Source organism: Odontesthes bonariensis, chromosome 24, assembly GCF_027942865.1.
Source record: "Odontesthes bonariensis isolate fOdoBon6 chromosome 24, fOdoBon6.hap1, whole genome shotgun sequence".
Classification (NCBI taxonomy): Eukaryota; Metazoa; Chordata; class Actinopteri; order Atheriniformes; family Atherinopsidae; genus Odontesthes; species Odontesthes bonariensis.
This window is the reverse complement of record NC_134529.1, coordinates 5,463,869-5,480,667: the sequence shown is the minus strand read 5'-3', so window position 1 is coordinate 5,480,667 and position 16,799 is coordinate 5,463,869. Positions and strand designations below refer to the sequence as shown.

At 40.6% G+C, this 16,799-nt stretch overlaps 1 protein-coding gene across 1 annotated transcript in view; it reads right to left on the bottom strand.

Moving 5' to 3' along the window:
- Positions 1 to 16,799, bottom strand: part of man1a1 (mannosidase, alpha, class 1A, member 1) — a 126,845-nt gene that overhangs the window by 78,709 nt on the left and 31,337 nt on the right. The window lies entirely within an intron of this gene.

Genomic DNA, 16,799 nt, shown 5'->3' with positions numbered 1-16,799 from the left:
AAAAAGTGTTTAAAGACACAAAAAAAGTGTTTAAAGACACAAAAAAGTGTTTAAAGACACAAAAAGGTGTTTAAAGACACAAAAAAAGTGTTTAAAGGCACAAAAAAAAAGTGTTTAAAGACACAAAAAAGTGTTTAAAGACACAAAAAAAGTGTTTAAAGACACAAAAAAGTGTTTAAAGACACAAAAAAAGTGTTTAAAGACACAAAAAAGTGTTTAAAGACACAAAAAGGTGTTTAAAGACACAAAAAGGTGTTTAAAGACACAAAAAGGTGTAAAACGCCACCGTGCTGGAAGTTAAAGGGACGACAGTAACGTTGGCCGGCTCTGCATCATGAGCTCTGCCCATCTGAAATAAGAGCGTTATTCACTCTGACCCTGACGGCCCTTTTCAGCACGTTATATCAGCTTCATGCAGCGGTCGTATAAAGACATCAAACATAGCTGAAAATAATAGTGAGACTTAATGAGCAGTCAGAGTTGTGCTCATGAGGCTTTAATTGCACCTCAAAACAACAATAAACAAACAGTAGTTTATTGCTTTTTGTTTATTTCACCGTCTCCACAAAGCATCAGCACATAAAACTCTGCACGTCCTTCAGGAGTAGCAGTTTTCTCTGGATAATTCACATCAGGCACACGGTGTCAGAAAGAAAGCTGAAGCTGCTTCATCTCCTACGTTAATGTTCAGGCTTGTGTTTAAAGTAGGGCTGGGCAACAAGTATAATTTTGAATCTAATTTCCCACATGATTTCCCTGATAAATCACGATTAATCACATTTGTACGCAGAATCCAAAAATGAATCCAAAAGTAGCGTATAGCTTTTAGCATTTAGCTTTATTTTAAATGTGCTGCCATATGAATGAAAGTGCCATAACATTTGTTGTGCAAACACACTTTTAACATCAGCATCTTTCTGTAGTTTTTATGTAGAAGCCTCGCTCCACTGTCTGTTTCCTTGAATGACTTGCTGCTATCAGTTGTGTGTTTTGCCTTTAAGTGATATTTTAGACTGGAACTACTACGCTGAGAAGACAATTCAACTTGGCAGTGTTTACAGATGACTTTGGTTCTGTCGACTCCGTCGTCTGGAAGAACTTTCAAATGAAAATGGCCGAGTAAAAGTTCCGTACCCTTCTCCATGTTTGGTGGATCCGCCGATTACTTTCTTTTCCGGTTCCACAGCAGACAGCAACAGACTTTTACAAAATAAAAGCCTGTGAGCAACAGACTTTTACAAAATAAAAGCCTGTGAGCAACAGACTTTTACAAAATAAAAGCCTGTGAGCAAAAGACTTTTACAAAATAAAAGCCTGTGAGCAACAGACTTTTACAAAATAAAAGCCTGTGAGCAAAAGACTTTTACAAAATAAAAGCCTGTGCGCAACAGACTTTTATAATAATAAATAAATAATAAAACGGGTGGTCCGTAGCGTAGTCGGTTGAGCAGGCGCCCCATGTACAGAGGCTATAGTCCTCGCTGCAGCTGACCCCGGTTCGAGTCTCGCATCGGACGACCCTGTGCTGCATGTCGTTCCCCCTCTCTCTGCCATTTTTTTTTTTTATAATTTTTTGAATTGTTAAAAAAAATGTAATTGTTAAAAAAAAAAAATTAATTAAAATTTCTCAAATTTTTTGAATTTGTTTAAATTTTTTTAATTTTTTAATTTTTTAAATAAATAAATAATGGGATCAACCTGCATTAATGTGCAATAAAATATCTATCGGCGTTAAAAAATCAGCGAGTTAACGCGATAATAACGAGTTAACTCGCCCAGCCCTAGTTTAAAGTCATGTGCTCCTTGGGTCGTTACATAAATGACAGACTTGTCACACAGATGGAGCCTAAATTACATGACTTTTCAGGCCTCTCTTAGGTCCTTAAGTCCTCGTTTCAACGTTTTCCATTCATGTTGCTGTATTTAAAGCGGTGTAAACCAACGCTGTCATATTAAATTGGTGGAGTTCTTCTTCTAAAAACAATAAAAGATGACATCAAGATGCTTCATCTGCCCCTGGAGGATGTTTAAGTGCAACACAAACCAGCTGCTCGTCCCTTCTGACGCGTTCAAAGGCTCCAAGAAGACGACGATGAGGAAGAAGTGGTGGAAAGATGAAAAATGAAAACGCTTGAGTCCCCACAAGACAAGAATCAACAGTTTCTGTTCCGAGATGGAGAGTAAGAATAGACTAGAGAGGGGGGGAGTGGGGCAGAGGGTTAAAAATGGCCGACTGAGGGCTCAAAAGTCACTAACCAACAGGATGCCTCTATTCCAGAGAAACTGAATCCATCGGTTCACAGCAGAGCTATCAATCTTTAACTCTTCTGTTGCGTCCCTGAAAAACAACTAAAATCAGAAGTAATATGCAGCTAAGAAGCCTGTCAGCGCCCCTCATAAGATCAGCAGAATCAATCGTACCGCAGCAGTTCATATGCTGATTTAATATCTGGGCGTGTGCCACGGCTTTCTTTGCTTTCAGAAAGAGAAGAAAAGAGTAAATGTCACGAGGATGACATCATGCTGACACGGAGCACAAAGTGTGTCCTCTAAAGTCAGCCGGGCCCTCCAGCTCTGGGTCACGCTGAGCTCTTTGGAGAGGCTCTCACATTTTATTTAGAGCACTCTGTGGCTCCTCATCCAACCCGAGGAAGGAGCTGGAAATGATGTCACCGCAGCCGTGTGGAGCACACGACCTCTCCACAATAAAGTGGATCCAACAGAACCGGACGGCCTGTGGGGTTCTGTACCCTCAAGCTTTCTGTTTCTCCATCTTTTCTAATTCACTTTGGGCAAAATACTTTTTTTTTCCTCAATGGGGGGGGTCATATAATGCCTCTTGGGTTTTTGCCATGTAGCTTTATAAGCCTGCAAAACAACAGCAAAGTTACAGATGTGGACATCCAGCCTTCTGAGACTCCATCACACCAACATGGAACAGCTGGATTCTCTGACACACCTTCAAACGGAGACTGAGGCTGTGTTCGAAACCGCATACTACATACTCATACTACAGTTTGCAGATCATTTACCCACAATGCATTTCGCTCCTGCCCGAGCCGAAATCAGCCGGCCTGAAGCTGATTTCTCTTAAGCTCTAAACTCTGTAAACTTTAGCAACATTTGAAACATTTTCAGGTGAGAAAGTAGTCGTTTAGATCCCCAACGTGTTGAAAACCTGACAAAATACCGGCTATTTACTATTTTGTTCCCACGAATTCGGCGCTACTAAAGCTAGCCGCAGTGAGCAAAACACTTCCGGTTATTTTCACAAAATAAAATACCCGTTGCCTTTTATCATAGGGAAAGCCATTAGGATACAATTGGTGCTTTTGTTTTGAAAACAGGAAGTGAACCTACCCTCGTTGTAGCTAGCTTGAAACTGCCGTTTTGACAGGAAATGACGATCTGCGACGTCACGTTACGTTGCATCTTGGGTAGTTTGAGTATGAGTAGTAACCTCATGATGTATACCCAACATTTCAGAGAATCTAGTATGCATCTGGGAAAAAAGTCAGTATGAGTAGCAGGAGTAGTAGGAGAAGTATGCGGTTTCAAACACAGCCTGAGAAGCTGCCTTACAAAGATGGGAGTTAAAGTGTTTAAGCGTTTTAAGTGTTACAATAATAAACATAAGGGTATATAATCCAACTGGCTTGAATTGGACTTTATTATCTAAGTGCCTTGAGATGACATTTGTTGTATTTGGCGCTATATAAATAAAAACGAACTGAATTGAATTGAATATAATGTGGGCGTCATGTGTGAATTAGCCCTCTTAAACCTTTCTGTAACATCTGCTGGACAAAAAAACCCAACTATTTAATCGATTAGGTCATCTTTGAAAATCAATTTCCTCTTTGACCTCTGGCGCTGCTGCTCCCTCTGGGCTTCCACACTTCAGGCCTCGCCCTTCCCTCTGCCTTTACCCCCCACAGGGCAGTAAATAACATCTTCTGCTGTTCGGAGCTGCTCTCCAGAGTCTCACCTGCAACAAACACCGGCCCACTGCCAAGTGGTTCAAAGGTTATCGCGGCGAACGGCAGCATCTCAGACAGAGAAAGTGGGAGAAAGCCGCTCACTGTGAGGCGGCGACCTCTCACAGGTGCTGGCTGCAAAGCAGGTAACTTTAGCGGGTTTATCCACAGGCTACAAACTGTGGACAAACTGAAAATACATTCACCAGAAGGGAGAATCACTTTGATATCATTCGTTTTTATTGCTCAAATATACGTGATTCATGATGTTAAATTCAACCAATCGAAAAGTGTCATTCTGTTATGTCGCACTAAAGAAGACAAATATGGGGTTTTCCCTCATTTTAAGCTGTCTGGGATCTTACTGAACATCTCAAATGAAGTAAAATATCTCGGCCATGTGCTGACAGACAGATGATGAGGACATTTACCGTCAGGTTCCAATGTTTTATGCTCAAGCTAATGTTCTAGTTGGGAAATTTGGATATTGCTCTGATGGAGTTAAACTGAACTTGTTTAGATCATATTGTACCTCACTGTGTATGGCACACTTATGATGCAAATATAGAAAAAAGCCAGCCTTCAGAGATTTAAGGTGGCTTAAAATGATGCATTAAGACTTTGTTAAAATTAGTCTAATAATAGAATTGTCCTACTGTTGACTAACATTAAATATAGTGCAGTAAGATATACTTCTGTATATTGGAAACACTGGTATGATTGCCTCCTAAAAATTAGGAGTGTTTTTTATTATTATTATTTTTTATGAATGTTCTTTTTTATGTACTTTTATTATTGATTGTTTTTCTATGTGATCTCGACTACGACTCTTTAATAAAATCTATCTATCTATCTATACACAAAACTTGTTTCTTTGTCATTCTTTTAAAGAAAGAAACTCTCATTATTCGCCCTCCTAAGATCCCTTTTAACGAGGTAACGCTGCGGTTCACATTAACAGACCGGCGGCGCAGCAGGGGTTGTGGGTTGATTTGACCCGAACATACACTCGAAAATCAACAAGAAACAAGTCTGTGGAATAGATTTTCAGCTACTTGTGAAAGTTGCTGAGTCATGCTCAGAAGTGCTTTCCTTCCACCATTTTACAGCGTTATTATGCGATGTGGGAGAATCATGAAAGGGTTAATTAAAACCTTCGATAATGAATGAAGACGCTGGTGGGGCCACAAATGAATCGTCTCTGGTTGAGTTCTGCACATTCACTGCATGTGTGTGTGTGTGTGACCTCCCTTTTCTTCCATCTCGGGAGGAAAGCGTGTCAAATAAAAGCTCAGGATTATTTCAGCTCGTTCGTTTTGCCCACAAAATAACCGGAAACAACATTTTTTTCCACCACCAACAAACGAGCACAGGAAAAGGCTGCGAACGTGACCTCCTGTCAGCTTTACAAGTGGAGTTAAATAAATTCTGGAACGACACGCTGACTCAGCAGTTTCACCTCACAAACAGCAGCCTCAGCCTTCAGAAGACTGACAGCGGCTCTCGACTCGGGAAAATTCTCCTCAGCTCACTGCTTTTCTGCCTTTGCAATGCAAACTACATCTCTGATCCCCAAATCCTGCAATCTGAGGCACATCTCAACACTTCAGCCTCGCTGTTGATCCCATTTAGACCCGGAAACCATCTTTACATCGAGTCCAAGGTCAGTTTTTCCAAGAGGTCACAGAGGGACAGGGAGGACAAAGCGGCGGCTAAGCCTTCGGCTAATCGTGTTATTGAAGGCGGAAAAAGCATGGACGTGCACAAAAACACACACAGAGTCCAAAGTGCGTTCACCTCTTTGGCTTCGGCTTCCAGAAATGAAAGCGTCAACCGTTTTTTGTCAAGGTTACAGCGAAAGGCGTGACCGAGACGAGATAAAACCCTGGAAATGTTCAAAACCGCATACTGCATACTCATCGATCAGACAGTATGCAGAGCGTTTACCCACAATGCATTTCGCTCCTGCCCGAGCCGAAATCAGCCGGCCTGAAGCTGATTTCTCTTAAGCTCTAAACTCTGTAAACTTTAGCAACATTTGAAACATTTTCAGGTGAGAAAGTAGTCGTTTAGATCCCCAACGTGTTGAAAACCTGATAAAATACCGGCTGTTTACAATTTTGTTCCCACAAATTCGGCGCTACTAAAGCTAGCCGCAGTGAGCAACGCACTTCCGGTTATTTTCACAAAATAAAATACCCGTTGCCTTTTATCATAGGGAAAGCCATTACCATACAATTGGTGCTTTTGTTTTGAAAACAGGAAGTGAACCTACCCTCGTTGTAGCTAGCTTGAAACTGCCGTTTTGACAGGAAATGACGATCGGCGACGTCACGTTACGTTGCATCTTGGGTAGTTTGAGTATGAGTAGTAACCTCATGATGCATACCCAACATTTCAGTGAATCTAGTATGCATCCGGGAACTTCTGCTTACTCAAACTCGCTTACTAACTCAAAAAGTTGGTATGAGTAGTGGGAGAAGTATGCGGTTTCGAACACAGCCCCCAATTTCAACTCCAGATGTGCCCCCTTATCTGTGTCCCACCCACCTCGGTGCAAAGAGGGATTTACATCAATTCAGACACAACCAAATTCAGCCCCCTCCTCCTCTTCTTCTTCTTCTTCACACTGACACACACACACCTGAGGGAAAGCCACAGCAGAATTACTCCATCCATCTAAATTAGAAAGAATTCATATCTGATCCACACACACAGCAGTGAGGCAGCTCAGGCTGCACTGTCAGATTCCATAAGCAGCTAAATGACTTGTCTGAATGATAGACACCAGAAACATTCGTCCTCTTGACTGGTGGCTGAGAATATTTTTAGCTCCGAGGCCGTCGGCATACAGGAAACACGCTCAAATAGATGACACTATTATGGGAGGCAGCGTGACGGCTGTGGCACACACAGAGAGGCGACATGTTCACACACCTCATTCACCGGCGCCTAATCGAGCATGTCATAAGAGCGAGCAGCAAATCTGTGTTAATTTACTGTAAGAAAGCCTGAAAAACGTCAAGTTAAACACCGGTTTCCTTCAGTCTGAGTCCCACAACACTGGAAAAATCTAAATCTTGCCAAGTATATTTGTCTCATTGGGTATCTCATTACACTTAATATAAGACACAACTGCCTAACAAGTACTATTTCAGCCAGATATAGGGACTTGTTTTCATACAATACATCTTGTTAAATGAAAAAGTCTTGAAAACAAATTGTTTTGAGTCATATTTCACATGAAACAAGCTTTTTTTTTTTACATTTGAAGAGGTTTTTAATCTAATTTCAAGATCACTTTTATCTCAAAAGTCCTAAATATCACATTTTATTTCAAGAAATCTTGACAAGCTGATTTTCACTAGTTCCATTGGCAGATTTTTTGCTTATTTCAAGCAAAAACGTCTTTTATTTGTTGTTTTTTACTTATTTTTGGAGGGGCATTTTTTCCGGTGAGGAAGGTCGGTTTAAAAAAAAAAAAAAAAAAAAAAAAAAAAAAAGGAAAAAAGCTCACATTTTTTAAAAAACATCAAAAGAAGTCACTAAAAACCATCTTTTCTGCAGCTGCTTTGCTGTTATCCCATCCCGTGTCATCCCAACCATCACGATGTGCACAAAGTAGCCAAAAAGATGTGTCGTATTAGTTATATTTGTGCTGCTCAAGGACAAAGGACGGAGTTTTAATCAGCCGGTGGAACAGCCAGCTGGGGGAAATCTGGTGGCATATTAGAGCTCAGTTAAACAGGCATCTGTGCTGGATTTAAACCAACAACCCAGATCAGTTTCTGGCAGACAGCTTCGTGCATCCTTAGACTGGCTCCTTCTCAATCTGTGTTCTCAAAGAAAACAATTAAAAACTGGAAAAAATGCCCCTCCAAAAATAAGTAAGAAAAACAACAAATAAAAGACGTTTTTGCTTGAAATAAGCAAAAATAAATCTTCCAATGGAACTAGTGAAAATCAGCTCGTCAAGATTTCTTGAAATAAAATGTGATATTTAGGACTTTTGAGATAAAAGTGATCTTGAAATTAGATTAAAAACCTCTTCAAATGTCAAAAAAAAGCTTGTTTCATGTGAAATCCGACTCAAAACAATTTGTTTTCAAGACTTTTTCATTTAACAAGATATTCCAGATGTATTGTCTTCAAACAAGTCCCTATATCTGGCTGAAATGGTACTTCACTGGAAAAAATCTAAATCTTACCAAGTATATTTTTCTCATTGAGTATCTCATTACACTTAATGACACTTAAGACACAACTCAACTGCCTAACAAGCACTATTTCAGCCAGATATAGGGACTTGTTTTTATACGATACATCTGGAATATCTTGTTAAGTAAAAAAGTCTTGAAAACATCTTGTTTTGAGTCATATTTCACATGAAACAAGCTTCTTTTTTTTTCATTTGAAGAGGTTTTTAAGCTAATTTCAAGATCACTTTTATCTCAAAAGTCCTAAATATCACATCTTATTTCAAGAAATCTTGACAAGCCGATTTTCACTAGTTCCATTGGCAGATTTTTTTTGGCTTATTTCAAGCAAAAAACGTCTTTTATTTGTTGTTTTTTTTTAACTTATTTTGGGAGGGGCATTTTTTCCAGTGTTGTTAGGCAGTTGTGTGTATTAAGTGTAATGAGATATTTTGACTAGAAATGAGACAAATATACTTGGTAAGACTGAGTACTTTTTAAGCACATTGGAAAAAACTCGGGTTGCCATGTAAACTTTAGATCTGAAGGTGAATAATAAAGGTAATACGGTGAGGCTTTAGTGCAGCAGTTACTCCGACTGGGTCCTTCCACTCTCATCATTAAGTATCGGGAGAAGCTGCAGCATCATTTCAGGCGACAAGAGCCAAAAAAAAAAAAGGCATTGAAGGGTCTGACATGGACACGGAGGAAAGGCCACAGGAGACAGCAAGAGAAGCAGCCATCACAGCAACCTGGCAGCATCTATGGCAAAGCCTGCCATTCATCCCATGGCCTTTGAAAGCACCGCAGGCAGGGCCAGGCAGGCAGATAACCTCCAGTGGAAAGCCTCTGCGTCTCAAAAGGAGATACAGGCCGCTTACTTCAGCACACGGCCGGTAGCCACCGATCCATCCAGCTGTCCACAAATATAACCTGTGTTTTAGGACACTGTCAACATGCAGTGTGCATGTGTAAAAAGGTAAAAAGTCCACCCGTTTTTATAAATAAACCAGAGTCTGTCATCTGCTGTCTTATGGGGAGTCAGATATGTGCCAAAACAGCAAGGCCACCAGGATTTCCTGCATTTGTTGGACTGCTCCCAGTTTCTTCAGCTAAATCCTCAGCGTAACTTTCGCTCTGTTAAAGCCTGACGCACTTCGGTCATCACCGACATTCAGGAGCTGGGATTAATCCTGAGGTTTAGACAGAGGTGGGTAGAGTAGCCTCAAGTAAAAGTACTGTTACTTCAGAATAATATGACTCAAAAAAGAGTAAAATAGTAGTCATCCAAATAATTACTTGAGTGAGAGTAAAAAAAAAAGTGCTCGGTGAAAAAACTACTCAAGTACTGAGTAACTGTTGAGTAACGTCTGATTTATTTGTTAACACAAGCATTCAATCAGACAGACAAAAATACAAAATAATCATCTTTAGGCAAATTAGAGTTCATCCAATTGATCAAATAAATTAAAATTAATTAATTAATTACAAAATAGCTTAAATTAAAATAATCCAGGTAAATTCAAGTACTTCAATAATTAAATAAAAGGGACTTAGGAAATGTTTAAAACATATGTAACCCATATGTAACCTAAAAAACAAACATTCACCTATCCATGGGGGGAAAAACGAGTTTAGGAAACTTACCGCTACATGTTTCCTCAAGTTAATGTTGAGTTTCTGCTGAAATGTGCGTTTGTTTTGGTTGACACAGAAGACACATAATGTAGCTGCTGTTTCTCACTCTTTGTAAGGTAAACATGCTTTCAGTATGAGGCCTCGTCTGCGTCTTCATTTCCCACCGCTGGTTCTGACATTTTTCATCTGTTTCTTTGTTTGTTTGCTACGACTGCTAATGCTAAAGCTAACCCGTCCCGCCGCTGAGATTGAGTACGGTCAGGTGACCAGACTGCACGGCTGCGTCTGATTGGTGGAACACAGTCAGGTGGTAGAGCCTTTGGAGGAAGTCTCTCTCTCTGTCAGAATAAAACATTAAAATAAAATAATGAGGCGTAGAATACCAAAGAGGTAAGAAGAAAAGTAACCAGCTCATTGTAGCCGAATGTAGCGGAGTAAGAGGACAGTTTCTGTGATACGACCCTGCACTGAACTTCCACCTAAAGAAAAGGTTTTATATGTTGAGATGTTTAACAGTTTCAGCAAAAAAAAGAGGAAACTAAAAAAAGCGCACAACACTACAAACTGTCAGAGCGTGTGTTAGAAAAACCACTGAAGGCCACATCCTGAGACAAATTTCCTTCCTGTACCGTTGGCTAATAATGGGGCTGACATTAAATTGAGTTACATAATATAACAGGAACGACTGTACAGCTGGAGGGAAGGTGGCAACTCACTGGATCTGAGATCTAAATGAACTAAAGATGATGTGAGGAAACTGTATAGGCAATAATTCAGCCTCCAGGTGACATTTTACTTATTGTGGTCATCAATATCCGGAAGAAAAACCCTTCAACGAGTGCACTGCAGTGAGTTTTTAAGGACATCTATGAGCCGAGTTTCTCTGAAGGTACGTCTCAAAATGCTTGTCCAACCTGCAGCATCATAATCAGAGGATATATTTTTAAAGTCTGGTATCTTTACTACCAATCAGGTCGTCTTCAGGCACTTCTATTCGGTGTCTCACTGAAGCCCCAAAAGCCCCGTGCTGGCTGAACGTCTGCTTACGGAAACAGGAAAACGCACCCGTGCTTGATGGCACGCCAGCAACAGCAATATCCTACTTATAGACAGCCGAGCGGAGCGCTAAAAGACAGACGAAGAAGAAAAAGGACAGAAGGAGAGTCGGATGCCATCGGCGCCTCTGGCTGTGCTTAATTTTAGCAAACACTATGAATCTGCAACAACTCGAGGGACGGGCTCTGAGACACTCTGGTCTACTTTTAAGAGACTCGCTGCAAAATTACACGTGTTCTTCAAAACTTTTTACTTAACAAACACCGTCTGAAACATAAAAAAAGCAGATAAGAAGATAAGAGATAAGAGAGCAGTTAGATGTTCTGCACACGAGCCACGACAGTAAGACGGAGGACACGATCAACTCTGACAGGACCGCAGCTGAAGGGATGGTTTGGGACTGAAGTACCACAGACGCAGAATTCAAACCTGATGACATCATGCTGCTGCGTGTCTGCTCGCAGGCCAGAACACACAGACTCATCACCTCCTTCCTCCTAGTTTCTGACACACGTCTCTACGACGTGCCGTCTTCATAACTTTCCAGCCCTGTCCTGAATTAAACCCATTTCATGCAACTAAACCCTGGCTCCTGTATCAGCTCTTCTTCTATGGTGCTTCCATAGAAACACTGCCATGGATGAGGAGTGGGGGGGCGGCTGCACAGTGGTGTGGTGGTTAGCACCGTCACCTCACAGCTGGTTTGAATCCCGGCTGGATGGGTATCCCTGTGATGGGTGCAATCCCTGTGTATGCATGCTAACCTAACATGGATGTTAGCATGTTAGCATGCTACCCTAACATGGATGTTAGCATGTTAGCATGCTACCCTAACATAGGTGTTAGCATGTTAGGATGAGAGCATGCTACCCTAACATGGGTATTAGCATGTTGGGATGTTAGCATGCCACCCTAACATGGATGTTAGCATGTTAGCATGCTAACTTAACATGGACGTTACCATGTTAGCATGCTACCCTAACATAGATGTTTGCATGTTAGGATGAGAGCATGCTACCCTAACATTGATGTTAGCATGTTGGGATGTTAGCATGCCACCCTAACATGGACGTTAGCATGTTAGCATGCTACCCTAACATGGATGTTAGCATGTTAGGATGAGAGCATGCTACCCTAACATGGATGTTAGCATGTTAGGATGTTAGCATGCCACCCTAACATGGATGTTAGCATGTTAGCATGCTAACCTAACATGGATGTTACCATGTTAGCATGCTACCCTAACATAGATGTTAGCATGTTAGGATGAGAGCATGCTACCCTAACATGGATGTTAGCATGTTAGGATGTTAGCATGCTACCCTAACATGGATGTTAGCATGTTAGCATGCTAACCTAACATGGATGTTACCATGTTAGCATGCTACCCTAACATAGATGTTAGCATGTTAGGATGAGAGCATGCAACCCTAACATGGATGTTAGCATGTTAGCATGCTAACCTAACATGGATTTTTGCATGTTAGGATGTTAGCATGCCAACCTAACATGGATGTTAGCATGTTAAGTTGATTAGTGTCTCTAAATTGACCAAAATTGAGTGAGTGTGCACGGTTGTGTGTCTCGTTTGTCTCTGTGTGGCCCTGGGGATGGACATCTGGGATAGGTACCAGGCCCCCCACCACGGCCCTAAATTGGATGAAGCAGGTATAGAAAACGGATGGATGATCGTTGAAGTCCATCTTAAAAGGATGAAATACAAGTACATCATAGTTTAGGCAGAAAACAACTAACATGTGGAGCTTTCACAGATCAAAACATCCCATTTTTAAACTTATTAATAAAGAAGCGTCAGGTGGGATGGTGAACATCCCCTCAGCCCTGATCTGTGTGGTCAGGTGACAGCTGCAGTGTGCAGACGGCTGATAATGTGTGGCACTCTATCAGCATCTCCATCTTTTCTGATTCTACTAAGACGACCTGCACACTTCCCTATAGCATGTCACTTGAAAACAAGAGTCAGAGTCTGAGGGAGCTGGCTCCAGGAGATTAATGGAAAGACGTTGGCAGGACTATTTAATTAGATGGTGAAAGTCAGAGCTGATACAGGATTTAGAGCAGACTAAACCCTTTTAATCATTTCTGGCACTTTCTTGTTGAAGTGTTTGGGTTAAGAAAGGTTTGGTGATGTTGTTTGATAGAGCAAACCCAAATCAGGGTTGGTTCCCTGCCAAAGTGGTGGATTGAGTAGATAAACATAATTGCCTGCCAACATCTGTTAAGTGAATACATGGTCAATTTATACGGCAAGAAAATCATTTATTTATCCTGTGGAATTTTCAAAAGCATTTTAACGACGTTTACCAAAGGAAATAATAATACAAGTTAAGCTAAATGACATTTTTGTTCATGTGTCAATTCACTTCTTATTTACTATATAAAAAAAACAAAAACTGAAATTTCAGGATGAATTGTATATTTTTATGAATATTTTTCAGAGAGTGGACTCATGTTTGTAATATCGGACAAATGTTATAAGAGTATTGCCAGAAACTACATATACAGTGAACATTGCATTAAGACATCCCTGAATTGATGCAAAAATCCAGCCAAACACACTGGAGAAGGAAACAGCTGATGGAACAGCTGGCGTCCGTGGTGTTTTGCTCCTTCAGGGAATGACCACAGCGAAGAGAAATCCGTCCCATCTGCAGCTTCCTTCCAGTTAAAAGCTCCACAGAGAACACGCCAATCGGCCACAACATTAAAACCAGGCGAATGAGTGACAGACACCTTCTTATCAATACCTTCATATATACCAGCAGCCCCGAGCTCATCCGATTCATGAGCTCTGAACAGGATATATACTGGCAGGGTTGACCAAAAGAAGGAAAAAATCTCGTATAAGACACAAAATGCTCAATAGAAATATTCAGTAATAGTGTTTATAATCTATAAATAAGTTATTTAAATACGCGAGCCATGTTTAATTCACAATAAAGCCTTGTGCTTACATAGAAACTGGCTACATTGTTGGCATAACAACACATATCTGCCTTTGTACAACACCCAGTACCGGAGGGGTCCACCAGGGGGCGAACCAGGGACCCCAGACTATTCACAACTTCCAGATGTAAACAATAAACAATGAGACAATGAAGAAGAGGTTCTAATCTGGTTAATATTAAACTCAGTGCAGAATGTAGATGGTATCTAAGGCTCTTTAATCAAAGACTTTGGATTTTCCGTCACATTTGACCAACACTGCCTCTTATGGTCACCTCAACATTGCAGCTTAGACACTCGTAGCATTATTTCTGAGGACAAACGCAGGATTCCCTGCATTCATAATCAGTGATCTCATCATATAAACAATAAAAGAACATCCTTCCTTCTTCCTGAAGTCAGTAAAGTTTTCTTTGCTAGTTTGATTTGTCAGACGAGTTCACTGTCTTCACGGAAATCCCCTCAGGTGTGGCTCATATTTCAGGTCAGGCTGATGTTATTGTACGTATGCATCATGTTCTGTTGGAGCTGGAGAAGGCTGTGAAAAGATCCTGGGGCCAAACTGTCTTATTTACTGATGGAGGTGGGTCTGTTTGAGCTGCAAACTGAACCTATTTGCTTTAGTTAAAGAACAGACGTGAGGGATTAACACCGAAACGAAAACAGAGGGAGTCAAAGAAGCTAATCTAATAATTATTATTCATTCAGCAGCATTCCTCTCTCTTCATTCATTTGCATATGATATATATAGATATATATATGTTATAGGAATTTACACAAAGCCGATTGAATTTAATGAATTAAACATAGGAATGAAATCCAAAAGGAGCGAGTGGTGTTTTAAGGGCAAAGACTGCAGTTATGTGCTAAATATGAGGAAAACATCAACTTGTTGGGCTTTTTGTCTCCATTCAACACTTTAAGAGATTCTCAGCAAACTCTACTCGCCTGATGATGAGTCATTGATAAGAATGGCATCAAAAGACTCGAAAGGACCTGAGAAAAATGAGGCTGTGAACCTGGAGGAGTCAGCCTGATTCGGTACAACAAACAGGGCCTTGATGCGAGCTAAAGGTGAGCAGAAACAAACGAAACAAACCCTGTTCCCACAGATGTTCGGTTTGCAGTCCTATTCAGTCCTTTGTTGATTCACATTTCACGCAAACAAACTCTTAACACTGCTCAAATGCTCTTTGAAGCTCCTGGTAAATAGCGGCAGATTTAACAATGCTGTGTGTTGATAAACAGCGTGTGTGTGTGAGTTATCATTTAATATTTTTCAGATTCTTGTTTTGCCTTTTGTGGCCAACAAAGCTGTTTTGGATCGCTCTCACCACTCCTCGAGCTGTCTCAGCCAGCAGGGAGTAAAGTCTAAGTAGAGGAAACAACAAAAATAGCAACGATAGAAATAAAAAAGTTGGCATTTGGCTTTTATTGGTACATTTAACCAGTAAACGGCCAAATCTTCTCAAGCTAAACACAGAAAAGAAAATGTGAATAAGCTGTTTACAAAGATGTTCGCTATAAGAACTTAATAAGGTGTTAATGTGTCAGATTTATAGCTTTTACAGCTGCTATCGAGCCAAAAAACACCAGTTTATGCTGCTTTTCCCTTCAGCTAACACGTCCAACTTCACTTTCAGTCTTCTCTTAAGAACAGATATTGGCGTGAAAAGGGACAAACAAATATATATTAAAAGCATCTTTTCTACTCAGAGGTTCAACACGGAGTAAATGGTGAGAAAAACTTCAAACTGGATCCAGTGTGTTGGTGAGGTCCAGCTACCTCCTTCATCTTATCAAACTGAAAGCTACACCACCCACGGATGCACACGCCCCCCCGGTGCTGATCAGTGTTGGGTATAGTTACTTTGGAAGGCAGTTAATTAGGTTATAACGTCACTATTAATTAAAAGTAATCAGTTACGTTACAGCGTTACCTATTAATAAAAGTAACGCGTTAGAGTACTCCTGCGTTACCGAAAATTAAAAGCCGTTTTACAGCGCCTCGCACATGCTGCAGCTTAACTGACGCAGACACACGGCCTACTTTTAGGCGTCCTGACAATGAATAACATCAGTCATCCAACCAAATTAACTCTGCAGGATAACAATAACAAGAAAGACAGTCAGTTATATGCCACATAGCATTTTATTATTATTTTTTTCTTTTAAAATCACAGAAAATGTGATCAAAATTCAGGAGTTGCCTAACGTTTGGTACCCAGCCCAGGCAGCCGATATGATGCAGTTATGAAAGTGCCTTTAAAACAGAATCTGAGGTAAACAGGTTGCAGATTCAGATCCATTTATAAAATAACGACCAATCAACGATCTAAACAAAAATGCCGAACAATAAAATCGCTCACTGGCACACAGCAGGCAAATGACAAATGAAGCCTAATAGCTGAACTATGAAAATACTATAAAAGTATCACAGGCCTAAACTCACTTTACCTTCGTCCACTTACATTTACTCTTCAAAGCAGTGACTGAAACGGGATAGAGTGGTGCTTCCAGGCAAGATGCTTTTTTAAATTCAAAGTGGAATTTTTTGAGGTGGACAGAAGCTTTTCACCAACACAGAGAGTGCATGTTACCGTTATGTTGTTCTTGTCCTTTTTTAACGGATTACCTTTTTTTAAAAATAACTAAGTTACCGATTACCGAACGCATGAAACCAACGCGTTACGTTACTCGATAAAAGTAATTAGAGTACTCTAACGGCTTACTTTGTAACACGTTACCCACAACACCCAAACCGGCCGAAAGACTCTTAAAAACCTCGTGTGGAGATGTTTCCAAGTTACAAAAGAGTAAAACAAAGTCAACAAACCCTCATTAACTCAGGCCGAGTGTAAATATGCGATAACTTTTAGAGACGTGGAGATGGATGACTAACTGACACGTTTTGGCTGCTAATCCAAACGCAAAGGCCGAGGCCTCTGGTGGCGAGGAGGCGAGA